The sequence below is a fragment of the Hyperolius riggenbachi genome, chromosome 6 (assembly GCF_040937935.1).
Source record: "Hyperolius riggenbachi isolate aHypRig1 chromosome 6, aHypRig1.pri, whole genome shotgun sequence".
Classification (NCBI taxonomy): Eukaryota; Metazoa; Chordata; class Amphibia; order Anura; family Hyperoliidae; genus Hyperolius; species Hyperolius riggenbachi.
In genome coordinates, this window is record NC_090651.1 from 72,170,134 (window position 1) to 72,197,039 (window position 26,906).

The 26,906-nt window shown below is 44.7% G+C and overlaps 1 protein-coding gene across 1 annotated transcript in view; it reads right to left on the bottom strand.

The window, feature by feature from the left end:
* Positions 1-15,476, bottom strand: part of AKR1A1 (aldo-keto reductase family 1 member A1) — a 70,854-nt gene extending 55,378 nt beyond the window's left edge. The window contains exon 1 of the mRNA XM_068242520.1: positions 15,371-15,476. The gene's annotated coding sequence lies outside the window, so the exon portion shown is untranslated. The remainder of the gene's footprint in view (positions 1-15,370) is intronic.
* Positions 15,477-26,906: the final 11,430 nt, after the last annotated feature.

Here is a 26,906-nt window from a genome sequence, read left to right on the forward strand (position 1 = left end):
ATCTGTTCCTCGTTACCAACTAAACCCTCCAGAACTTGGCTTCAGACTGAAAATAACGGATTCACCCTTCATTCGTGATAAACGGATCATATTAATAAGAAGGCACATTTGCCATCTTTATATTTCAGCATATTCACCTGTTCAGTTCCAGCCAGTGGAGCACAGATCAAGTATTTCTTAAAGCGAATCTGACGGCCTTGTTCACATTCTAAATCGCCAGCCCTATCGCAAGCGCTGAGCAATTTATTGAGCATTTTGAAAAGCGCTTTTCCCTGCACTTTTAACTTAGAAGAGCTTTTGTAAGCACTTTTGCTCAGCGATTGAGATTTTTACTTCCTGACGTTAGTCAGGAAGTGAACTCTTTGACCCGAAAAAGAATAAATACAATGTATCTATTCTTAAAAGCGCTAGGGAAATCGCTATACAAAGCCCTTTTCCAGGGCTGTGGAGTCGGAGTCGTGGAGTCGGAGTCGTGGAGTCGGGCAATTTTGGGTGCCTGGAGTCGGAGTCGGGAAAAAAAATGCACCGACTCCGACTCCTAATGAATTTGTAACTGTAATTAAAATAGAAAATATGATAAAATGTTTTATTTCTCAGATAATAGTTATAAAAAAATAATGTATATATACAGTATATATACAGTAATAGCTGTGCTTAGTCCACAAAAATGAAATAAACCAATCAAAATTAGTTACTTGTGCTGCTTCAATAAAGCAGTCCCCGTATTTTTAAGGTCAGATATACATATCTGATTGTGACTGTATATATGATGTGTACACAGGAATCTCTTATATATACTAAATAACATCTATGCTGTAAGAATAAAGCCTGATGTGTAGCTATGTCACTAATAGAGATGGTCAACGAGATGGAAATAATTCTGCATTGATGCTGATTTATGCAAATGTATGCACTCCCTTTGCTAATGAAATCAAATAATTTGATATATTGTTAAAATTTGGTTTGGTGACTACAAATTAAAGGGTAACTGAGACGGATGAAAAGTAAAGTTTTATACATACCTGGGGCTTCCTCCAGCCCCCTTCAAGCTAATCAGTCCCTCGCTGTCCTCCACCACCCGGATCTTCTGCTATGAGTCCTGGTAATTCAGCCAGTCAGCGCTGTCCGGCCGCATGCCGCTCCCACAGCCAGGAACATTCTACACCTGCGCAATAGTGCTGCACAGGTGTAGAATGCTCCTGGCGGCGGAGTGTGTGCATGTGCACTACGCCTGACTGGCTCAAGTACCTGGACTCATAGCAGAAGATCCAGGTGGTGGAGGAGGACAACGAGGGACTGATTATCCTGAAGGAGGCTGGAGGAAGCCCCAGGTATGTATAAAACTTTAATTTCATCAGTCTCAGGTTTACTTTGTTACACAGTAGTACTATACTCTACATATGCACTCCCCACAGAGCTGCAGGGAATCCACTGAGAATGCTGTGCACATTGAACACAGAGGTGTTGTCTGTTTACAATCTCCTCATTCCCCTGCAGAGTACCTGCACATCATTCTTACATGCACCCACACTTACATTGCCTAGGGCCTGATAGATGTTCTTTGTTCCGGTTTGTACCTTTTACAAGTACTCTTACCAAGGACTAGTTTTAGTCTAAAGGGAATAAATATAGTAGTCTACATATCCTTCTCACTTCAGTTGTCTTGTAAAATTCCTAAGCGTTGGCAGTTAAGAGACTAATTTCATGTTACATACTTTTAATCAACAAAATTGTAATATGCAAATTAGAGGAGTCGGAGTCGTGGAGTCGGAGTCGGTGGAATCCTAAACTGAGGAGTCGGTGGATTTTTGGACCGACTCCACAGCCCTGCCATTTTCAAGCGCTTTGCGATTTCCCTATACCTTGCACTGAGCAAAAATGCTTAGAAAAGGGTACATGTATTGTAGCGCGTTTGCGATGTGTCAAAAATCAAAACACGCACATGTGAACACCCTCATAGGAAAACATTGCACAGGCGCTTTCAGAGTGATTTCTAAAATCTCCAACAAAAAAAAAAAAATACACAAACATCCTGTGCTTACAAATTACCTCTCTGCCGTGGCAGTCAGCTGACACAGCTAAGGAATTAAATTACAACTTGTGCTTAGTCACAGATGAGGGAGAATTAGACAAGCTAAACTCTAAATAAATACAGGGTGAATTTTTTATGTTTTCCTTCGGTCCTGTACAAGAATTCAGGTCCATTTTAATTGAGAAACCATTTTCTGATTGGACATACTTTGATCAGTCTATGGCCACCTTTAGTGCATCTTCTAGTGTTTCACTAGACACTCGCTCATTTGTTCAAATCTACAAACGTGTTAAAATGTGCAGGATTGTGGCCGGGACTACAGAATGCTTTTCACTAAATGGTGATTCCACTGCTCTGCCAGCAGACAAATCATTCAGGCCTCTTCTACAAGTGGCTGAGGATGGTGAATTCACCGCCAGTCAGCTGCTCCCATCCACTGGCCAGACGCTTGCTAGCGCTCAGCAAAGGCAGTGGACAGGCGGCCCCACCCATGGAGTTGCAACCGTGGTGCTCAGACGCAACAAGAGACTTTTTTGTGCATGGGGTAACGCCATTCAGCTGCATGTAATTGCAGCCAAACGGTGCTTGTGGCGGGCAGCCAGGCGGCTGAATTGCTCAACAAACAAGCAGGTCAGCCATCTGTGGAAAAGAGACCTTGGGCCTGGGACCCACTAAAGCACTTTCAGCAGAATTTTGGAATAGTCAATGATTCCAAAAGAGATAGATTAATGATAGTGAATAGAGCATGTTTAGAGCATTTGCGCTTCAATGCAAAGTACAGGATTGCCGCAAAATCTTTTTTCAATTGCTGTACAAAGTAATTTTACATTGCTTTTACTACCCAAAACTACTTGCTATACCCTTAAAGCCTTGACCTAATGGAAATCGCAATACAAATTGCTAGCACTACATTCAAAAATGGTTCAAAGTTGCTATAGAAAAGCTGGAAAAAGCAATACAAAAGCACTTAAAGTGACACTGAAGCGCAAAGAAAAAAAAAACGTATGATACAAGGAATTGGTTGTGTAATACGGATAATTAATAGAACATTAGTAGCAAAGAAAATAGTGTCATTTTCATTTTCAGGTATACAGCTTTTTTATAACAGTGCATCATTCTCTAATAATTGCAGTTTCCACAATACACTCAGCATTTTAAATGATTTCACAGAGCAGGCCCTTTGAACTTTTCTCTGCAGAAAAACCATAAATAAAGAAGAAACAATGAGAGACTGTTGAGATAAGAGCTTCAAAAGACAGTGCTGTCCGTGACTTTATAAAGTCGCAGAGCTAGAGAAGCTCCTTCGCATAGATAACAACTGAAGTTTCTTAAAGTCGCATTCACAGTGGCACGTTGCGGAGCTGCGTTATAAAGTCTTATAACACAGCTTACCACCCTACAATGATAATCCTGTGGGACGTTCACAGTGCGACGTTATCATCGCATGAATAATGTCACTGCTTGCAGTGCGTTACCTCTAAACACAGATGCATTGTGACTCACCACTGAGGGGTTTTACCCCCTGAGCACCAGAACAATTTTCACCTTTCAGCGCTCCTTCCATTCATTCGTCTATAACTTTATCATTACTTATCGCAATGAAATGAACTATATCTTGTTTTTTCCGCCACCAATTAGGCTTTCTTTAGGTGGGACATTATGCCAAGAATTATTTTTTTCTAAATGTGTTTTAATGGGAAAATAGAAAAAATGTGGGGAAAAAAATAATTATTTTTCAGTTTTCGGCCATTATAGTTTTTAAATAATGCATGCTACTGTAATTAAAACCCATGAAATGTATTTGCCCTTTTGTCCCGGTTATAAAACCATTTAAATTATGTCCCTATCACAATGTTTGGCGCCAATATTTTCTTTGGAAATAAAGGTGCATTTTTTTCAGTTTTGTGTCCATCCCTAATTACAAGCCCATAGTTTATAAAATAACAGTGTTATACCCTCTTGACATAAATATTTAAAAAGTTCAGTCCCTAAGGTAACTATTTATGTATTTTTTTTAATTGTAAATTTTTGAATTTTTTTTTTAATTACAAAAAAAAAAAAAAAAATGGGGAGAGTGGGAGGTAATGAGTTAATTTTTTGTGTAAAAGTCATTTATTTGTATGTGAAAAATGTGTAGGGTGTAGTTTACTATTTGGCCACAAGATGGCCACAGTAACTTTTTGTTTTAATGCGACCTCCAAGCGTCCTTCCGGAAGCTTGGAGGAAGTATAAGGAGGCTGGACACGTGAGTTTTTTCTCACAATGATCGCGCTGCCCATAGGAGAGCAGCGGATCATTGTGGGGCTTAGATCAACGAACGGGGATGGATTTTCCCGTTCATTGATCTCGGGGCGAGTGGGCGGCGGCGTGTTTACTAGTGGCGGGCGGCGTGTTTACTAGCGGCGGGCGGCGTGTTTACGAGCGGGAGCGTGGACAGCGTCGGGAACGCGGAAAGTACGGATTTCTCCGTCCCTGGGGATTAAAGGATGGAAAAAGGGACGGAGAAATCCGTACGGGCGGGGGTAAAGTGGTTAACGTCGCATTAAACCGCAACAGCCCACTGTGAATGTGCCTAACTCTCCTTATACTGGAAAACAATATGAGACTCATATCTGTGTTAATAATGTTTTATTTCTTAGCAGTACGACACATACAAATCATATGATACGTTTATTTTCACTTCAGATTCCCTTCAATTGTGATTTCTAGTAGGCCCAGCCCTAATGTATGTCCAGCACTGGATGTACCTGCACACATGGGTGTCAGCCATTTGTGATGTGCTTGCTATACATGGCGACTCCTGCATTTCCATTCCTTGTTCTTACATTGCTGTATTGCAGTTTGGTTACAGCTTGTGATTTCCAACCACATTTGACTTCCTATTTTGACTTGTCTGACTCAGCTTCCCCAGCACATTGATGAGAGTGAGTACAATGCCATCAGTCAGGTCCCTGCGCTTTGTCTCCCTGCATCCTGCCTAAACATCTTACCCCCAGCCACAGCGCCTGAAGGAGGAGATGAGGGTCATGGAGAGGATTTTAGTGGAATCTGGAAGACCACGTTAATGGGATGTCCAGATACCCACCTGACCCAGGTAACAAGGTATTTATAGTCCCCTACTACGTAAAAAAAAAAAAACAACAACAAAAAAACCACACACCATAAAAATAGATTTTTTATTTTTGGGGGGAAAACATTAAAAGAAAACCTTCTGTCTTTTATATGCACTAATCTGTATGCTTTTTTCCTTCTGACCAGTATACTGTATTTCTCTTTTCTGTAATCTTCATTCTTCATCTGTATTTCTTCTTTAACCACTTAATGACAAGCAGACTTATAAAAACGTCCTGCTAGAGCCTCTTAACGGCTCCAGGATGTTTTTTTATAAGTCAAACAGCGCTGCTGCCGCTGTGCAAGCTCCTGCGCATGCATGTGCGTTCCCGCGCGCGTGTACGTGATATTTGTGGGGGAAAAAAAACACCATAGAAAAAAATACACCCTTATTTCCAAATGATATATTGTCACCATACTTTGTACTAGGGACATAACTAAAATCTTGTGATAACCAGGACAAATAGGCAGATAAAATGTGTGGGTTTTATGTACAGTAGCAGTGTTTATATTAAAATTATAGGGGCCGAAATTGGAGAAAGTGTATTTTTTCATTTTTCTTTGTTTTTCCCTTTAAAATGCATAGAAAATAAAGTAATTACTGAAAACAAATATCAACCCCAAAAAGCCTAATTGGTGGTTAAAAAACAAGATATAGATCATTTCATTGTGATTAGTAGTGATATTAAGTTATTGGCAAATTAAATGGATGACGAGCACTGAAAGGTGAAAATTGCTCTTGTCTGTTAGGCTACTTACACACTGAAACGTTGCGTTTTAGGGGACGTTATGGTCGCATAACAGTGCCCCTAACGCAACTTATGATGGTGTTGAATTTGGACGTCAGATTGAGCATCGTTATGCATCTCTCAAAGCAGCTGCTCCAGGTTAGTGATAGGAAGTCCAGATCTTTTTAAGGATTCGGATCATTTGAATCGGACCATTGAAAAGATCCAGATATTTGAACCGAATCATTTGAATCATTTTACTAGGGAAGCAGACTGGGTGAAATGACTAGAAAGACAGGACTTTCCCTGCACTGTACATTCTGTATGTTCCTGTTTCTTCCAAACAGACATCCACTGTGAACCGAATCTTTCATTGTGATGATCCGGATCTTCTTTGTGAGTCGAATCATCTGGATCAAATGAACGATTCGTTCATGATCCGGACAACACTACAGTCCTACCATGAGTCTCTGCAGTGCAGTGAATATTAATTAGCCATGTGGCTGGCTGCGGAGGAGGAGGAGGCCAGACCTCCTCCTCCAACATTACTGAGCATGTGCAAGCAGTCAAACGCTGCTTAGCCCAGTAGAACGTACAGCATGCAGCACTTTGTTTAAACGTGCTGCATTACTATGTAACGCAAAGTGGGCACTGTGAACAGCACAATTGATTTTACAGTGCTGTGAGTTAAGGCCCCGGGCGGATCGCTGAAAACCAGTCTTATCACCCGAACGATAGTCTGTACACACGCCGGATTTGACGTGCGAACGACGGAACATTCAAACGACGGGTCGTTTGCAAAAATCCGACGTGTGTATGGGCCTTTAGGCTGCGTTACTGGCTGCTGTAACATGGGACTTTAACGTCCCACTGTGAAACCAGCCTTAGGGTAAAACACGCTTTGGGGTGAAGTGGTTAAATCCTTTGTATTTCTTCTTCTTCTAACTTGCATCTACATCCAGCTTACATCTGTGGATCGGCCCATAGACACTGCAAAGCTTTTACTGTATAAACAAGACCTACAAGCTGTGTTAGCCAACAAACGCTGGCAGTGACCAAAGTATCTTCATTCATTACTTGGCTGGTTGCCACGGTTATGCAATGCTCCGCTGACTCTTGCTCAGATCTGAACCCATGGAGGCTGGTTTTGTTTTTGGATGAGAAAAATCAAAAATTCGGATAGGTTTTTTTTTGCTGGACAGGCGGTCCTAAAAATATCTAACCTCATATAACAGCAGCAGAAACAGCAGGAGCAACAGAACCAAACAGGAACTGATCATCAAATTCTTCAGCCGGTCAGAGGGATTCTGGGGTCACTTCCAGGTCTGATACTTCCTGAAGAAGCAACTAAACAGCAGTTCCTAAAAAAATCCAGTTTTGCCTTTTTTGCTTGTTACATATCTGGATTTCATTGGCACAACTCCTTTATAGAGAAATGCACCCTGTATGTATTTAGAGCAGGGGTGCCCATTAGGGAGATCGCGAAGGCCTTCATGGTAGATCCTGACCCCACTACATTTTCCATTCTGTATATACAAGTGTGCTCCTAAAATTGCACATAGGTAGATCACATTGACTTGCTAATTTTTAAAGGTAGCTCACAAGCCGAAAAAGTGTGGGCACCTCTGATTTAGAGTCTAATTCCCCCTCATATGTGACTAATCACCAGTGTAATTCGATCTTTCTGCTGTGTTAGCTAATTTGTAAACACAGGATGTTAATCCTATGTCTGCTTCCATGAAAGCAGGAAGCAGGCACACTGAAGATTTATTGCAGGATTTGTATCATCTGTAACAAATACATGTTTTTCTTTAAAAGGTTATTATGCTGTTGCTTATCTTTTAGAGCAGAGAGGAAGTTGCGAGTTCAGGTCCGCTTTAACAGCCACCTCAGACATCCAGGCTGTGATCCCCTCGGGCAGCTCAGTTTGCTGCGTTTTATGTTAAATGGAACCTAAACTGAGAAGTGATCCTGTGTCTCTAATACTTTTAGCCACAGCCCCTCAACAAGCATGCAGATCAGGTGCTCTGACTGAAGTCAGACTGGATTAGCTGCATGCTTGTTTCAGATCTGATTCAACCACTGCTGTAGTGAAAGAGATCGGCAGGAAGCCAGGCAACTGGTATGGTTTAAAAGGAAACATCCATATCCCTCTCAGTTTAGGTTTGTGCGTTTTTGCTCCATTTTTGGTGCATTTGATTAGGTTGGTTTTTTTTTACCGCTAATGCGTTTTTCAAGCATTTTGCGTGCGTTTTAATGCATTTGCATTGAATTTGCATATACAAAACGCATATACGTTTTTTATGCGTTTTTCATGCGTTTTTCTTTTGCATTTAATGCAAATTACTAGGAAGACAACGGGAAGCGGAAATACATCAAACAATTTATTTAAGCAAAAATGCGGAGAAAAAAAATGCATGGAAAATGCATGAAAAATGCATACCAGTGTGTTCCCATTGACTTTCGTTATGTACGTTTTTCAACATTACGCAACAAAACATGCGTTTTTAAATAAGTATGTTTCAAAACGCATATGCTTTTTTGATATGCGTTTTTTCCTGCGGCCCATAGACTTCCATTAGCGGCAAAAACACAGCGTTTTCCTCAACGCTAGCGTTTCCGCTATGTGTGCACCTAGCCTTAATGATTAAGCAGCACCAGCTGTTGAGTCTTTCATCAGCTGGAATGCTTCAGGATATATGATAAAGTTAAAACAGGATATTTAACTGCAGAAGCCTCATGCAATGTACCATTTGAGCCCTCTAATTACTAAGCTATCAGGTTATAGTTAGATCTTAGCCTGGAGTAGGGCTTTAACTGAACTCACATTTTGTATTTCCTAACTGTACAACATTACAGCAATTGGGTGATCCGAGGAAACACGATGCTAGACCTCCTGAAAGGAAGGTGTTTACACAAAGTGCAGCCCCTCTCCACGTCACTGGTTGATTTTGTACTGAAAACATGTTTTGCTAGATTTTCAGAGTCTCCATCGTGAAGATTTAAAGTGGCCATACACAGGCCAAGATTTCCAGCACTCTGGATTCTTTTGATTGAATATGTCAGTGATCTGTTGATCCTGGTATGATGTATGTCAGCGCTCCTCCTCTTCAAGCTCTGTGCTCTAAAAGACACAAACACATATACTGCACATAGTGCATTACTGCCAGTCAATGACTCCCAAACTATGTGAATCCTTGAAACACACCCAGGGTGACAAATGGTGCCTCTGTGCCAAAACCCGTGCTAAGTGCCAAACTGCTCACCAGATGGTTGCCACCTCAGACACCAGGTGGATCTAGCGTTTCAATATATAGACCAGGCAAGCAGCTCTCCGTAAAAAATTCCAACTCTTTAATCCAGATCAGACTTGTAAAATACAAATAAAATGCTCATAGCGTAACATGTAAAATCAATATGCTAAAGGCCTGCGCCTCAAGTGCGCACTTACGTAGCAAGGAGATTTTTGGGCGTATCGGGCTCAAGACCCAGTGGTGACACTCCTCTCCGGGTGAACTCGGCGTCCCGCAGCTCCACCTCAGGGTGTCCGCTCACAGTTTCCGTGTAGTCAATGCGACTACCTTGCACTTCCGTATCCCGTGACGTCAGACGCACCTGGCTCCGCCCTACGCGTTTCGTCCGTGCGGACTCATCAGGGGCTGACGTCACAGGTGCGGCCGACGTCTTTTGTAGCTCCAGACCTTCCCCCCGCCTGCGTCATTAATAGTCTTGCGCCGCCTGGAACGCACGTCGCTAGGATCATGCGTCCCATCAGCCTTAATGAGCACAGCGCCATCTAGCTCCTTTGCCTCTACTCTTTCCTTGGCTTAGGTGACTGTGCTCCCTTTCTGCCGCCATCTAGTGGGCTTTTTCCTTATTACACCTATACCAATAAATTTAAAATTACAAGTTGCTGAAATTTCTATATAGCAATATTAAAAATTGATGCTGGATAATATGAAATGTAAAATGTGGCTATCTCCACCAAGGACCTATATTACCCAGTGTTTAATATATTTTTATAGCACTATTGCACAAAATTGCAAAAATTACAACACAACTTATCCACTTCACCACCTCTAATGTGTCCAATAACCTCCTGTCACGCTAGTCTACCCTCATATTAAGGCTGATGTGACCAACATGAACCAGGGAGTCATCTCTGGGTATTGAGTGAAGGGATACACCCTAACTTTTCGTTACCTTATAATACATCATAACTTACATCAATCATCCATAATATATTTGTGTCCCAGAACTTGGCCTCTGTTTACATACCCAGCCCCCAATATTTTGGGGACGGGTCTACAGAGGGAGAATGATGTTGGCCCATCAAGGTTCTTCAATTGTGCAAGTTACAAAAGTATAAATGTAAGTATAAATAAAGTATCCAGCCATATCAATCCCCCTCAGATTAGGACCACAGACCTTTTGGGCCAAAAAGGTTTCTTTCCCTGCCGTGGATGTAGGGGTTGCCGGGAGGCTAAACCCCAAAGGGGGTCTATAATGCAATCCAGGAATACCGGGAAACAACAAGAGATAAAGCAATGTATCACCTGTAACAGTAAGGGAGTCATCTATGTATTATGGTGTCCCTGCAACTTAGAATATGTAGGAAGAACCACTAGGAAACTCCATACAAGAATTGGAGAACATATAGCAAATATTCATAAGGGTTTGAAGACACATAATGTGTCTAATCATTTCAGACTGGCCCATAACTGTGATCCCAGTGGATTGAGATTCATGGGAGTGGAGGCACATAGAAAAAAATGGAGAGGATCAAGTTTGGTTAGAGACATATCACAGGCAGAGGGCAAATGGATTCATCAACTACAGTCCCTAACCCCGAGGGGTCTTAATGTAGAATTCGACCTCAACTGTTTTATTACTAATGATATTTGAAACACAGTTATAGTAGGAAGGTACACAGAAAATGCAGGAGAGGGCTAATTTTAGTTCAATCTGCCCTCATTCAAATTTGGAGTGTTGAGAATTATGTTTGCCGCGTAAATACATGATAAAGGGTGAGGCACATAGACATACATGAGGGGAGGGGAAGGGCACTTTATTTATATTTATACTTACATTTATACTTTTGTAACTTGCACAATTGAAGAACCTTGATGGGCCAACATCATTCTCCCTCTGTAGACCCGTCCCCAAAATATTGGGGGCTGGGTATGTAAACAGAGGCCAAGTTCTGGGACACAAATATATTATGGATGATTGATGTAAGTTATGATGTATTATAAGGTAACGAAAAGTTAGGGTGTATCCCTTCACTCAATACCCAGAGATGACTCCCTGGTTCATGTTGGTCACATCAGCCTTAATATGAGGGTAGACTAGCGTGACAGGAGGTTATTGGACACATTAGAGGTGGTGAAGTGGATAAGTTGTGTTGTAATTTTTGCAATTTTGTGCAATAGTGCTATAAAAATATATTAAACACTGGGTAATATAGGTCCTTGGTGGAGATAGCCACATTTTACATTTCATATTATCCAGCATCAATTTTTAATATTGCTATATAGAAATTTCAGCAACTTGTAATTTTAAATTTATTGGTATAGGTGTAATAAGGAAAAAGCCCACTAGATGGCGGCAGAAAGGGAGCACAGTCACCTAAGCCAAGGAAAGAGTAGAGGCAAAGGAGCTAGATGGCGCTGTGCTCATTAAGGCTGATGGGACGCATCCAGGCGGCGCAAGACTATTAATGACGCAGGCGGGGGGAAGGTCTGGAGCTACAAAAGACGTCTGCCGCACCTGTGACGTCAGCCCCTGATGAGTCCGCACGGACGAAACGCGTAGGGCGGAGCCAGGTGCGTCTGACGTCACGGGATACAGAAGTGCAAGGTAGTCGCATTGACTACACGGAAACTGTGAGCGGACACCCTGAGGTGGAGCTGCGGGACGCCGAGTTCACCCGGAGAGGAGTGTCACCACTGGGTCTTGAGCCCGATACGCCCAAAAATCTTCTTGCTACGTAAGTGCGCACTTGAGGCGCAGGCCTTTAGCATATTGATTTTACATGTTACGCTATGAGCATTTTATTTGTATTTTACAAGTCTGATCTGGATTAAAGAGTTGGAATTTTTTACGGAGAGCTGCTTGCCTGGTCTATATATTGAAACGCTAGATCCACCTGGTGTCTGAGGTGGCAACCATCTGGTGAGCAGTTTGGCACTTAGCACGGGTTTTGGCACAGAGGCACCATTTGTCACCCTGGGTGTGTTTCAAGGATTCACATAGTTTGGGAGTCATTGACTGGCAGTAATGCACTATGTGCAGTATATGTGTTTGTGTCTTTTAGAGCACAGAGCTTGAAGAGGAGGAGCGCTGACATACATCATACCATATCGTCGATTGCTGGACAATTTTGTAATAGCGCATACTCATGTTGGTTACATGCGATTGGTGGACATACCATATAAACTGTATATGCACTTGGTATTTAGGTAAAACTTTTGTCTAGATAAGTTTGCAGGGAGGTGCAGTTTGCATATTAATATTGATCTGTTGATCCTAACATAAGTGACCAATAAACTGCTGAACTATTTTGGACACCTTTTTTTTTTAACTCATGTTATCGAGCAGATTAATAAAATATCAGTTGTACATTACTAACAACTAGCAAATAAAAGATCATCCATTTAATAACGGCGCTAGGCAACTGGACGCTACACACTTGCACCCCACATTGGTCCAGGACTGCTGCCCGAAGCCCTCCCACGTGCTGTGCATGTGCGCCAGGCACCTGAGGTACAGATACAGGAGGACGCTGGGACAGGAATCATTATATATAATTTTGTACAGTTTATCAGTTGCAACGTGAAAACGTGATTGGGTGTGGCGGTAAAGCAGAACCCCAAACTGTCATTCACAACAGGCTCCATGGATTGGCATAAAGAGTCAGGGCAAGCTGAGACATAACAGAGGCAGGGATTACACAGGTGTTGCTTAATAATGCAGTCACATAAAACACAAGCTGGGAATTAAACGGAATTGTCTTCCTCGTGCGTTTCTGCATTTTTCTGTGCGTTTTGCGATTTTTTTTTCTGTGTGTTTTTGTATACGTTTGCGGTTTTGTTTTTCATGTTTATTTCAGGGTTCTCCCCGGAATTTTTTTTTAGCCGGGTGGCATGAAAAAGTAGCCAGGTGGGGCGAGATGAGAGAATGCAGGGCAGGCACTTCTCTGCACAAATATGCTTACAGCAGAGGAGGAAGTGAGCTGATGACAGCCGGGTGCTTACCAAAACTAGCCGGGTGGTACACCCAGCTAAAAGAGCCTGGGGAGAACATTGTTATAATACTCTACCCTTCTTTAATGGAGAAACATACAGTATCATATACAGTATATTTTGTAAAAAAAAAAATCCCCAGTAGCAGGGCTGGCGCTACCATAGAGGCAAAGGGGGGCAATTGCCCCAGGGCCTGTAGGGCCCCCCAACTTAGCTGTTGCTCCCTGGGGCCTCTGCAGACTCTTTGGCTGTGTAGCGTCTCACCTGTGCTGGCGGGCAGGTGAGACACTACACTGCTAAAGACTCTGCAGGAGCCCCAGGGAGCACAGGTAAGTTGGAAGGAAGGGTCAGCAGCCGGGTAAGGGGCCCAGGAAAGAAATCTGACTGCAACAAAGGGCCCCTTATGCCACTTTTTGGTCAGGGGATGTCTGTTTGGGGGCCCCTGGGCTAATTTTGCCCTGGGGCCCCACTGTTACTAGAACCGACCCTGCCCAGTAGGACAGCTTTGTATGAAAATCGCATGTAATTCACATACAGTATGTGGAGATAAGCTACATGTTGTGTGTTTTAAAAACATTGTGGCCCATAGACTTTCATTATGTGCTATTTTGCATGCTTTCGCCCCAACCCCAGGAAAGGCACGCGATTCAAACAAGTGTACTCACTGCCTCAGTCAGATAAATGGATTGACTGCCAGCTGGTCACATGCCCATGCAGGTCTCAGTGCCATTTCTCATACTCATCACCTTCTATACAATCATACTTTTACAGAGCTTTCATGTCATAAATAAACTGATGAAAATAATAATGAAGTGCAAGGAAGGGATGGGAAACAGCTTGTTAATGATTACTACCAATAAAAGCACCTACAGAAGTGATTATTACCAGCATAGGATCAATAGGGAGCTAATACTGTGGTTGAGGGTGGGCCTCTCAGGGCCCTCCTGGCCCAAAGGCCCCGATGCGGTCGCTACCTCTGCATCCCCTATTGCTCGGTAACTTTGAAAACTTTCCCGGCACTGCTAGCTCCTTGCCTGGCTAAAGCCATCTGTAGGCTCCAATGCGGGGCGGAGATCATGTTTAACGTGCACAGCGCTGGCAGCTTGAGCCAACATGGTACATCAGGACAGCAAGAAGACTGGAAGCCGGGCAAAGAATAGAGCGGCCGCGGGCAGCCAGGAGACTGAGGGCGGGGCTTGCAGACGTGCAGAACTAAAGTTCACTACAGCACCGGCCCTGATTGTTTTAGGGAAAGGCGGCTTCGGGGGGAAAAAATGGCCCCCCTTCCCCGTCCACGCCTGGGGCACAGCACAGCTGACAAGCTGACATAAAGGCGCAGCGGTGGCCAGCATTAACGTAAATTAAAAAAAAAAAAAAAACACTCTGCAGTAGCGGCCGGCAAGCCCCCCTCGCGCCTGGCACTCCTCCTTTGCTCCAGGCAAACATTTGTTCTTGCCTGGCAGGGGCTGCTTCCCTCTAGTTACACCCCTGCTTAGGTTCTTATGACGTTTTCAATAGCATTCCTTCTCTGGGCCACTTTTGGTCGGTCCTTACCACTGCACAGAAGATTTGCAGTTCTGGTGATGCTCTGATGCTGCTTGACAATTTTTCCTGCCTCCAGCACATCACCTTCAAAAACGGATGGTTTACTTTCTGCCTAATTTGTCTATCTCACCCCTTGACAAACACTACAGCAATGAGCTAATGGTGTATTCTTAACTGTCATCAGTACTTAAAGGACAACTGCAGTGAGAAGAATATGGAGGCTGCCATATTTACCTCCTTAAACAATACCAGTTATCTAGGAAACCTGATGATCTATTTGGCTGCAGTAGTGTCTGAATCACACCAGAAACAAGCATCTTACCACATCTGACAATTTCAGAAACACCTGATCCGCTGCATGCTTGTTCAGGGTCTATGTCTAAAAGTATTAGAGGCAGAGGATCATCAGGAATGTCGGGCAACTGGTATTAAATACGTCAGCCTCCATATCCCTCTCGCCTCAGCTGTCCTTTGATTTTCTAATCATCATTTCATTATCTATTTCTAACTTCTTCAACTATCCATCCATCTATCTATTTTAAAGTTGTGTCTGAGTGATCAGTGTATATAGGACTATACAGTGCATACATATACAGTGGATACATAGGAAGTCCTATGCTTTGGCATTGCTCTCACAGGAAGTGATATACACAGCGAGGATCTGCCCCTCTCCCCGTAGCCCCCATGCTGGAAGCGCAGCCCTCACTCACCCTGTCTGGGAGACTTCTCTGAAGATCTGCGTTGCTGGTAGCAGGGCTGGTGTATGGCTGGTACACGCTGCGGCTGCAGAGGAGGAGGAGGGTGTGGAGATGTGGATGGATAGGGGAGGGCACTTCTACTTCCACAATATATTAACCCAAAAGTCACTTTGTAACCGGCAGATCCAATGTGCAGAGTCAGCTGCTCTATTTACCCTTATGTGACCAGCATGGGAAGGAGATGAAAGATTAACCACTTTGCTGAGAATAGCTGTGTGCCCAATGAGGCAAAGAGCCTAATTATTAACTCCTCTGTGCCCCCTAATAAGAAATATTAGCCCTCTGCATGCCCAGCTTGGAAATTATGGCCTTTTTTCTACTCAGCCTGATAAGCAGCTGGGTCACTCTTCATTGCCCAGCCTGATAGCTGGATTTTCTTTCTGCTCAGACTCGCACTGGGTTGAATTTGGGGGAGTAAGTACAGCCATAGCAACTGCTGTGGGGCTCAGGAGCTGTATGTGGACCTGCTTACCTCTAAAGGTGGGTACACACATCAGATAAAAGTCTTTGAAAAATGAAAGAAAAGATCACAGACCGATTGTACCCCCTTCCATGTAGTATGAGAGCATACTCTACACCAGGAATGGGCAAACTTGGCCCTCCAGCTGTTAAGGAACTACAAATCCCACAATGCATTTGCCTTTGTGAGTCATGACTGTGGCTGTCAGACTCCTGCAATTCATTGTGGGACTTGTAGTTCCTCAACAGCTGGAGGGCCAAGTTTGCACATGCCTGCTCTACACAGTCTATTCTATTGAGCTGAACTCCCCATCAGATAAAAAATCTTTGCAAGATGCTGAAAACAAGGATGCTGTACACATGCAAAAGATCAGTATCTGCAAAAGATCAGTTCCTGCAAAATGCATTGATAGTCTGCGATATCTGCAGATCTCATACACACCTTGTTTAAAGGGAAGGTCCAAGCAAAAAAAAAAAATGAGTTTCACTTACCTGGGGCTTCTACCAGCCCCATGCAGCCATCCTGTGCCCTCATAGTCACTCACTGCTGCTCCAGTCCCCCGCTGGGAGCTTTCTGACCTCGGAGGTCAGGGCCGAATTGCGTACATTTTTACACATTCCCGCTAGTGCAGGAACATTAACGCATACATTTTTACGTGTTAGTGGTGCAACGCGTACATTTTTGTTCCTGCACTAGCTGGAATGCGTAAAAATTTATGCAATGTGGCCCTGACCTCCGAGGTCAGAAAGCTGCCAGCGGGGGACTGGAGCAGCAGTGAGTGACTACGAGGGCACAGGATGGCTACATGAGGCTGGTAGAAGCACCAGGTAAGTAAAACTCATTTTTTTTTTTTGCTTGAACCTTCCCTTTAACAGACAATCATCTGCAGATCAGATCCACCAGGATGGATCTTCAGATCTGCAGATAATTGTCTGATCTGATCTATAACTAGCTTGTGAGCTGCTCAAGAGTCCAAATTTCTGGGTTGTTTGGCGCTTGGGAATAGACAAATCAAATGCACTTCCTGACAGTTTAGAATGGCCTAATTCCAGATGCTAGTCTACTTGAGGGGTTCCGGTATATATTAGGAAAAAATTCTGTGAGTGGCACTCCTGGTATGTTTGAAATGAGCTAGTGTGAGTGTATAAAGGCTTAAAAACGTCTCACCCCTTTGCTGTCGGCTGCTGTAGTTCTCGTCCTTCAAACGTGTGCCTTCAGATCAAGTGAAGAAAGAAGATCCAATGTTACTATGCGGAAGAAAAAAGGCAAAGATCCGGGCACCTTCCGTTTGTCTTTATTGTCCACACAATAAAGACAAATGGAAGGTGCCCGGATCCTTGCCTTTTTTCTTCTGCATAGTAGTACTTGAGGGGTTCCAGCAGGTAGCCTCATAGGGAACACCCTCTACAACAAAGCATTGTAATTGGCTATATAGCGTGGATGTAGTTAACTGTAATCTACCTAGGTGCTGTACACCTAATCACATTATATAAATTTCCTTATGAGGTTTCCTGCTGCGGAGCACTGCTTTTCAGCGCTGCTAGATTTGGGCGCAGCCAGCGCCGCCATAGACTATAATGGCAATCAGTCTATAGCGGCGCTCAGTGAGTAACGTCGGCTCCGTCAGAAGTTGCTTAAAAAACACAATAATTCGGCTTCCAGCAAGCTGGAAGCCGAATTATTTCATTCCCCCACTATCCATGGCGGCCTGGAGGAGGAATAGTAATTAAATCGGCCCGGACTTGTGCAAGAAGCAGGATCAGCCATATACCGCTGTATCCTGTGCCCAAGTCTACCGGCGCCGATTTCAAATGTACTCTTCAAGCTGGGTCTAAAGGTGCGTACACACATCCAACTTTATGCTTTATGATTGTCACTTGGATCAGTCACTTAAAGAGGATCTGTAACATGAAAAGATCCCCTGGGGGGTACTCACCTCGGGTGGGGGAAGCCTCCGGATCCTAATGAGGCTTCCCACGCCGTCCTCCATCCGTCAGGGGTCTCGCTGCAGCCCTCCGTGGAGTCCGTGCAGCGGTGACGTCAATATTTACCTTCCTGGCTCCTGCGCAGGCGCTCTGACGGCTGTCGGCTCCGAACTACACGGAAATACCCGATCGCCGTCGGATCTGCTCTACTGCGCAGGCGCAAGTTTCCTGCGCCTGCGCAGTAGAGCGGACCCGAATGAGATCGGGTATTTCCGTGTAGTTCGGAACGGAAAGCCGCCACAGCGCCCCGCTGGAGCCAGCAAAGGTAAATATTGAACTGACAGTCGGCACAGTCGCCGGCTGTTCGGAGGGCTGCGGCGAGACCCCCGTGGGACAGAGGACGGCGTGGGAAGCCTCATTAGGATCCGGAGGCTTCCCCCACCCGAGGTGAGTACCCCCCAGGGGATCTTTTTAATGTTACAGAGTCTCTTTAAACGACTTGTCAAGCAAACAACAGGTCGTTTAAGCGTCACATACACAGGTCCAAACAAAGCGGCCGACTAATTTACATGTTGTCTGACTCTTTGTCCAACTCTCATCCAACTCACTTTGACTTATTAGTTGGACAAACATACGGACCTGACAGTCGTTTGAACGACAGTTGGTCCAACTGATCCGCATGCAGAGCGGGCAAAACAACTGTTACCAGTTGCTCGACTGCGCGTACACATGTCCAACTTGTTGTTCAAACAACAAGTCGGACGAGTTGGCAATAACTACTAGCCGACCGAACCACACCAATTGGCTGGAACGCGACGGCAGCCCCAGGACTGCTCAGTGCCAATTGGTATGAAGTCCTGGGGCAGGTTTTGCAGGAGATTGTGCACGCCGATACTCTACTCCGTCATCAGTCTACCAGCCGCTAGGAGATTTATTACATGGTACAGCACTGCAATCTAAGGCAGCGCTGTACTGGGGACAGCCGTGTGATACGGCTGTCCCCCTGGGAGGCACAGAAGCGATTGGCTGTCATATGGTTGCCTATGACAGCTGATCGCTGTGATTGGCTGGCGGGGGGAGGGAGGGGAAAAAATAATTTTAAAAAAGGGAAAATTTGTTTAACAATAAATGACAAATAAAAACAAACATGCCAGCAAGGATCAGAGCCCACCAACAGAAATCTCAGTTGGTGGGCAGAAAAGGGGGGGAATCACTTGTGTTCTAGGTTGTACGGCCCTGCAGCTAGTCCTTAAAGCTGCAGTGGCCTAAATTGTAAAAAAAAGCCTGGTCCCTAGGGGGATGTAAGCTTAAGAGGTTAAAGGATACCCGAGGTGACATGTGACATGATGATATAGACATGTGTATGTACAGTGCCTAGCACACAAATAACTATGCTGTGTTCCTTTTTTCCTTTCTTTCTCTGCATGAAAGAGTTAAACATCAGGTATGTAAGTGGCAGTTTCTGTCAGGACTGGGTCAGACTACAGTATGATCCTCCCTGATAAGAAATTACAACTATAACACTTTCCTAGCAGAAAATGGCTTCTGAGAGCAGGACAGAGATAAAAAGGGGCCAATAGTCCATAGATTTTTTTTTTTTTTTGAATATAATAGTTTTTATTCAAAATTTTGCATAAACAAGGATACAAACATGAACACATGAACATATACAATGGGAACATGAGGATTAGCTAATAGGGCATATATTGGGCATTTAGCAGTTCACATATACAATGCATTGGCTACTACTGGAATCTACGTGTGGGCTGTTGTAATTTAGTCAAGATGGGCCGCTTAACCCTAAAGACTCAATTGTTTGAGCTCCTCACCAAGCAATCGCTCTCCCTTGGGGAGTCGATGCTAAAAGTTGAGGAGGTGTATAGTGTCATGGGTCCCATGAATATACATAGCTTACTACCAACCAAGACGACCTGGACCCAGATGGCTGGACTGATATACTTGAACAGTTTTATTAAAATGAGTCTATATAGCCGCAGCCTGATGACAGATTGGTATATTTAACAGTATCTATGAACTTAACCCAACTATACATAGCTAATGTTAGGGGGAAGAAGATGGGGGGGGGGGGGGGGGAACAGTGTAGCAAGATAGAAAGATAGGAAGAGAGAAAGAAAAGATGCAAGAGAGAAATATGAGTGAAATCCCAGCCATAGTTCTCTCTGCTAGGTCATGTCTCGCCTCAAGTCACTCCAAAAATAATAATTTATAATTTAACATGGGTCAGTCGTCAGCACAGCCTGATCTTCCTCAGACAAAGCGAATATTTCCCATCTTCTCCACAATACATTGAATTTCTCCTCCCTGTCCGAAGCCCAGAAAATAACTTGTTCTGATTGTTTTAGTGCTTCGAGCTCAGCCTTCCAATCTAGAATAGACGGAGATTGGGTAGATTTCCAAAATTTTGGAATTGTGAGGCGTGCGGCGGCGAGGATATGGCGAATCAGTGTTTTTTTGTAGGCTTTTATGGGGCAATTTATGTTTAAAAGTAAAATATGAGCTGGGTCATTGTTGACTTTAATGTTACTGATAGCTGCTACAATTTTGCAAATTTTTTCCCAGAATGGAATAATTTTAGAACAGCTATGCCATATGTGTATCATATCGCCTACCTGGATGCCACATCGCCAGCAAAGATCTGATATATTGGGATTGCATTTATGGAGTTTATCTGGAGTCTTGTACCACATTGTCAGGATTTTGTAGGCATTCTCCTGTGCCCTGGCTGAGATAGAACATTTGTGGGCAAAGGTACAACACTTTGTCCACTCTGTCTCAGAAATCTGGATTTTCAGTTTATTCTGCCATTGGGTCTTGAATGAGGGGGTATTGTCACAAAGGTGTGCGAGTAAGGGGCTGTAAAGATTAGAGATTCTGTGCTCCACTGGCGGATGGGAGAAACAAACCTACTCTAACTCTGTCTCTGGTCTGATAGAGAAATCTTTATCTGTCTCTTTACTAAGGAAATGAGATAGTTGTATATATTCAAAGTATACCTCATCTGGATTGCCGGATGATCCTATTAGGGAGGATAATGGTATTGTTTTACCATTCTGCCATACCTGTTTTAGTGTGGGAGAAGTAAGTTTGCGGAGTCGGTTCGATAGGTATAGACCAGGTGGGAATAAGGGATTGTCCCATATGGGGGTGTCAGGCCCTAGGTATGTAGCTATGCGATGTTGTGACAGTAAGTTGTCCCAGACTTTGTATGTTTCTCGTGTCAGGGAAAATCTACCAGGGAGGAGAGATGGGTGGCGCCAAGGCCAAACCCATATTCCTGCTCCCGGGGTATATCCTAAGATATCTCTTTCCAGTTCTACCCATTGGGTGTTCCTCAGATTGTGGGTCCACTCAATGATCCGGTTGAGGTGCACTGCTGAATGATATGCTTTGGGGTGGGGCAATGCTAATCCCCCTTCTGATTTGGGTTTTTGTAGGATACTCAGAGCTACCCTTGGTTTTCTAGATTTCCACACATAAAGAGACATCATTTTAGAGAACTTCCTCCAAAATACTGAAGGGATTGTAATTGGGATGGTCTGCAAGAGGTATAATAGACGAGGCATACAATTCATTTTTAAGATGTTCACTCTACCCAACCACGAGTGGGCCAAGGATCCCCAGGAATCCACATCTTTTTCAAGAGTCTGGAGCAGGGGGACGAAGTTAAGATCATATAATTTCTCCAAATCTGAGCACAGGCGGACCCCTAGGTAAGTAATGTGTTGTGGTTTCCAGACAAAGGGAAAGGCCTTCTGCAGAGTGGATTGCAGAGAGACCGGTACACTGATGTTTAGAATCTCAGATTTAGAGGTATTGACTTTATAGTTACTCAGGGAGCCAAATTCGGTCAGCACCTTAAGTAAATTGGGCAGAGTGGTCATGGGAGAGGTGATGTATAGCAATAAATCGTCTGCATAGATCGCAGATTTATACTCTTTAGTGCCAACTTTCAAGCCTTTAATATCAGGATTCATTCTGATTGCATCAGCCAGTACCTCCATGTATAGTATGTACAGGAGAGGGGATAAGGGGCAGCCCTGCCTAGTCCCGTTACGGACTGGGATTTCGTTAGATAAGTGACCATTAATTCTGACCCTTGCCGTAGGGGATTGGTATATGGCAAAAACCTTTTGATAGAAGTTCATGTCTGGGGCTAAGCCTCTAGAGCTGAATACTCTTTGCAGAAAGCGCCAGGAGACCCTATCAAACGCTTTCTCTGCATCTATAGAAAGCAGCAGGGTAGGGGTCCTGGCGCTTTGTGTGGACTGCATCAGCAATATGGTCTTAATTGTATTGTCAGCAGCTTCTCGTCCAGGTAGGAAGCCCACCTGGTCAGAATGAATAAGCAATGGCATAAACGTTTGGAGTCTATTGGCCAGAATCTTTGACATTATCTTTAGATCGACATTAATGAGCGAAATGGGGCGATAATTAGTACATAATAGGGGGTCTTTGCCCGGTTTTGGAATGACTGATATATGTCTGGAGCATATCTCTGGGGGGAGGGGAGGTGACAGATAGGGCGTTAAAAGCTTTGGTAAAGATAGGGGCTAAGGTGGCTTTGAATTTTTTGTAGTATTCAATACAAAATCCGTCAGGGCCAGGAGATTTGCCATTAGGGAGGGACCCCACCGTTGCAAGGAACTCATCTTCCGTGAACGGTTCATTTAGGAATTCGAGTTGTTCTGTGTTCAAAGATGGGAGCCTGTGCTTGTCTAAAAATTTGTCAATGATCAGGTCCATAGACTCATCTGACTTGTCATTGAATGCACCTGTAATATTGTATAGGTCCGAATAGTATTTATGGAAGGTCTGCAGAATATCCTCAGTTTTCACTTTTGTGGAGCCTAAATGGTTAAGAATTTTCGGGATAAAGGATGAGTTCTGGCGTATGCGAAGGGACCTGGCCATCAATCTACTGCACTTATTGTTATATTCGTAAAGATGGGCACGATATCTTAGAAGGTTATCAACTCTTTTAAATTCAAACATTTGTAGCAGTTGTTTGCGTTTTTCCGTTAGGAGTTCTAGCGTTTGAGCTGTTAAAGTTTGCTTATGTTGAAGCTCCAGCTGCTTAATCTCGTTCCATACCTCAGCTATCTGTGCGCTCCTCTCCCTCTTATACCTGGCCCCCATCTGAATCATTGCGCCCCGAAGAACACTTTTATGTGCTTCCCAAATAGATACCGGGCTAGGGCCGTTTTCTTCATTGCAGTTATGTGCAATATACTCTGAGAGCACCTTTGAATAATGTGAGGCGTATTTTAGATCTTTAACCACTTGCCGACCGCCTACTTCATATTGGCGGCGGCAAAGTGGCAGCCCCAGGACCACGTAACGCAGATTGGCGTCAGGTCCTGGGGCACTCTCTGGCCGGGGATCGCGCGCTGGGATGCGCGCGCATCCACCGGCAATAGGCTCCGCCCACCCGCGACGTCAACCCGCCGGCCAATCGGAAGCGCCGGCGGGTTGTTAACCCGACGATCCCCGGATAGGAAGCGTATAATACGCTTTGTAATGTTTACAAAGTGTATTATACAGGCTGCCTCCTGCCCTGGTGGTCCCAGTGTCCGAGGGACCACCAGGGCAGGCTGCAGCCACCCTAGTCTGCACCCAAACACACTGATCTGCCCCCCCCCCTGCCCCCTGATCGCCCACAGTACCCCTCAGACCCCCCCCCCTGCCCACCCCCCAGACCACCATTTGCACACAATCACCCCCCTAATCACCCATCAATCACTCCCTGTCACTATCTGTCAACGCTATTTTTTTTTTTAGTCCCTAAACTGCCCCCTGCTCCCTCCTGATCACCCCCCCACCCCTCAGATTCTCCCCAGACCCCCCCAGACCCTCCCCCCCCCTGTGTACTGTATGCATCTATCCCCCCTGATCACCTGTCAATCACCCGTCAATCACCCATCAATCACCCGTCAATCACCCCCTGTCACTGCCACCCATCAATCAGCCCCTAACCTGCCCCTTGCGGGCAATCTGATCACCCACCCACACCAATAGATCGCCCGCAGATCCGACATCAGATCACCTCCCAAATCCATCGTTTACATCTATTCTCTCCTCTAAACACCCACTAATTACCCACCAATCACCCATCAATCACCCATCAATCACCCCCTATCACCACCTGTCACTGTTACCCATCAGATTAGACCCTTGCGGGCACCCAATCGCCCGCCCACACGCTCAGATTGCCCTCAACCCCCCCCCCTTATCGATTCGCCAGTGCATTATTTACATCCGTTCTTCCCTGTAATAACCCACTGATCACCTGTCAATCACCCCCTGTCACTGCCACCCATCAATCACCCCCTGTCACTGCCACCCATCAATCAGCCCCTAACCTGCCCCTTGCGGGCAATCTGATCACCCACCCACACCAATAGATCGCCCGCAGATCCGACATTTAGATCACCTCCCAAATCCATCGTTTACATCTATTCTCTCCTCTAAACACCCACTAATTACCCATCAATCACCCATCAATCACCCCCTATCACCACCTGTCACTGTTACCCATCAGATTAGACCCTTGCGGGCACCCAATCGCCCGCCCACACGCTCAGATTGCCCTCAAACCCCCCCTTATCGATTCGCCAGTGCATTATTTACATCTGTTCTTCCCTGTAATAACCCACTGATCACCTGTCAATCACCCCCTGTCACTGCCACCCATCAATCACCCCCTGTCACTGCCACCCATCAATCAGCCCCTAACCTGCCCCTTGCGGGCAATCTGATCACCCACCCACACCAATAGATCGCCCGCAGATCCGACATCAGTTCACCTCCCAAGCGCAGTGTTTACATCTATTCTCTCCTCTAAACACCCACTAATTACCCATCAATCACCCCCTATCACCACCTGTCACTGTTACCCATCAGATTAGACCCTAATCTGCCCCTTGCGGGCACCCAATCACCCGCCCACACGCTCAGATTGCCCTCAGACCCCCCCCCCCTTATCAATTCGCCAGTGCAATATTTACATCTGTTATTCCCTGTAATAACCCACTGATCACCTGTCAATCACCCATCAATCACCCCCTGTCACTGCCACCCATCAATCACCCCCTGTCACTGCCACCCATCAATCAGCCCCTAACCTGCCCCTTGCGGGCAATCTGATCACCCACCCACACCAATAGATCGCCCGCAGATCCGACATCAGATCACCTCCCAAGTGCAGTGTTTACATCTCTTCTCTCCTCTAAACACCCACTAATTACCCATCAATCACCCCCTATCACCACCTGTCACTGTTACCCATCAGATTAGACCCTAATCTGCCCCTTGCAGGCACCCAATCACCCGCCCACACCTCAGAACGCCCTCAGACCCCAGCCCTGATCACCTCGCTAGTGCATTACTTGCATCTATTTCCCCCCTCTAATCACACCTTGAGACACCCATAAATCACCTCCTGTCACCCCCTAGCACACCTACCCATCAGATCAGGCCCTAATTTGCCCCGTGTGGGCTCCTGATCACTCGGCCAAACCCTCAGATCCCCCTCAGACCCCCTTCCGATCACCTCCCCAGTGCATTGATTGCATCTATTTTCCCCTCTAACCGCCCCCTGAGACACCCATCAATCACCTCCTGTCACCCCCCTAGCACTCCTATCCATCAGATCAGGCCCAATTCATCCTGTCATCTAAGAGGCCACCCTGCTTATGACAGGTTTCCACAAAATTTGCCCCCTCATAGACCACCTGTCATCAAAATTTGCAGATGCTTATACCCCTGAACAGTCATTTTGAGAAATTTGGTTTCCAGACTACTCACAGTTTTGGGCCCGTAAAATGCCAGGGCAGTATAGGAACCCCACAAGTGACCCCATTTTAGAAAGAAGACACCTCAAGGTATTCTGTTAGGTGTATGATGAGTTCATAGAAGATTTTATTTTTTGTCAAAAGTTAGCGGAAATTGGATTTTTATTGTTTTTTTCACAAAGTGTCATTTTTCACTAACTTGTGACAAAAAATAAAATCTTCTATGAACTCACCATACCCCTAACGGAATACCTTGGGGTGTCGTCTTTCTAAAATGGGGTCACTTGTGGGGTTCCTATACTGCCCTGGCATTTTAGGGGCCCTAAACCGTAGGGAGTAGTCTAGAAAACAAATGCCTCAAAATGACCTGTGAATAGGACGTTGGGCCCCTTAGCGCACCTAGGCTGCAAAAAAGTGTCACACATGTAGTATCGCCATACTCAGGAGAAGTAGTATAATGTGTTTTGTGGTGTATTTTTACACATACCCATGCTGGGTGGGAGAAATCTCTCTGTAAATGGACAATTGTGTGTAAAAAAAATCAAAAATGGGTCATTTACAGAGATATTTCTCCCACCCAGCATGGTTATATGTAAAAATACACCACAAAACACATTATACTACTTCTTCTGAGTACGGCGATACCACATGTGTGACACTTTTTTGCAGCCTAACTGTGCTAAGGGGCCCAAAGTCCAATGAGTACCTTTAGGATTTCACAGGTCATTTTGAGACATTTGGGTTCAAGACTACTCCTCACGGTTTAGGGCCCCTAAAATGCCATGGCAGTATTGGAACCCCACAAATGACCCCATTCTAGAAAGAAGACACCCCAAGGTATTCCGTTAGGAGTATGGTGAGTTCATAGAAGATTTTATTTTTTGTCACAAGTTAGCGGACATTGATATGTATTGTTTTTTTTTTTCACAAAGTGTCATTTTCCGCTAACTTGTGACAAAAAAAAAATCTTCTATGAACTCACCATACCCCTAACGGAATACCTTGGGGTGTCTTCTTTCTAAAATGGGGTCACTTGTGGGGTTCCTATACTGCCCTGGCATTTTAGGGGCCCTAAACCGTGAGGAGTAGTCTAGAATCCAAATGCCTCAAAATGACCTGTAAATAGGACGTTAGGCCCCTTAGCGCACCTAGGTTGCAAAAAAAGTGTCACACATGTGGTATCGCCGTACTCAGAAGAAGTAGTATAATGTGTTTTGAGGTGTATTTTTATACATACCCATGCTGGGTGGGAGAAATCTCTCTGTAAATGGACAATTGTGTGTAAAAAAAAT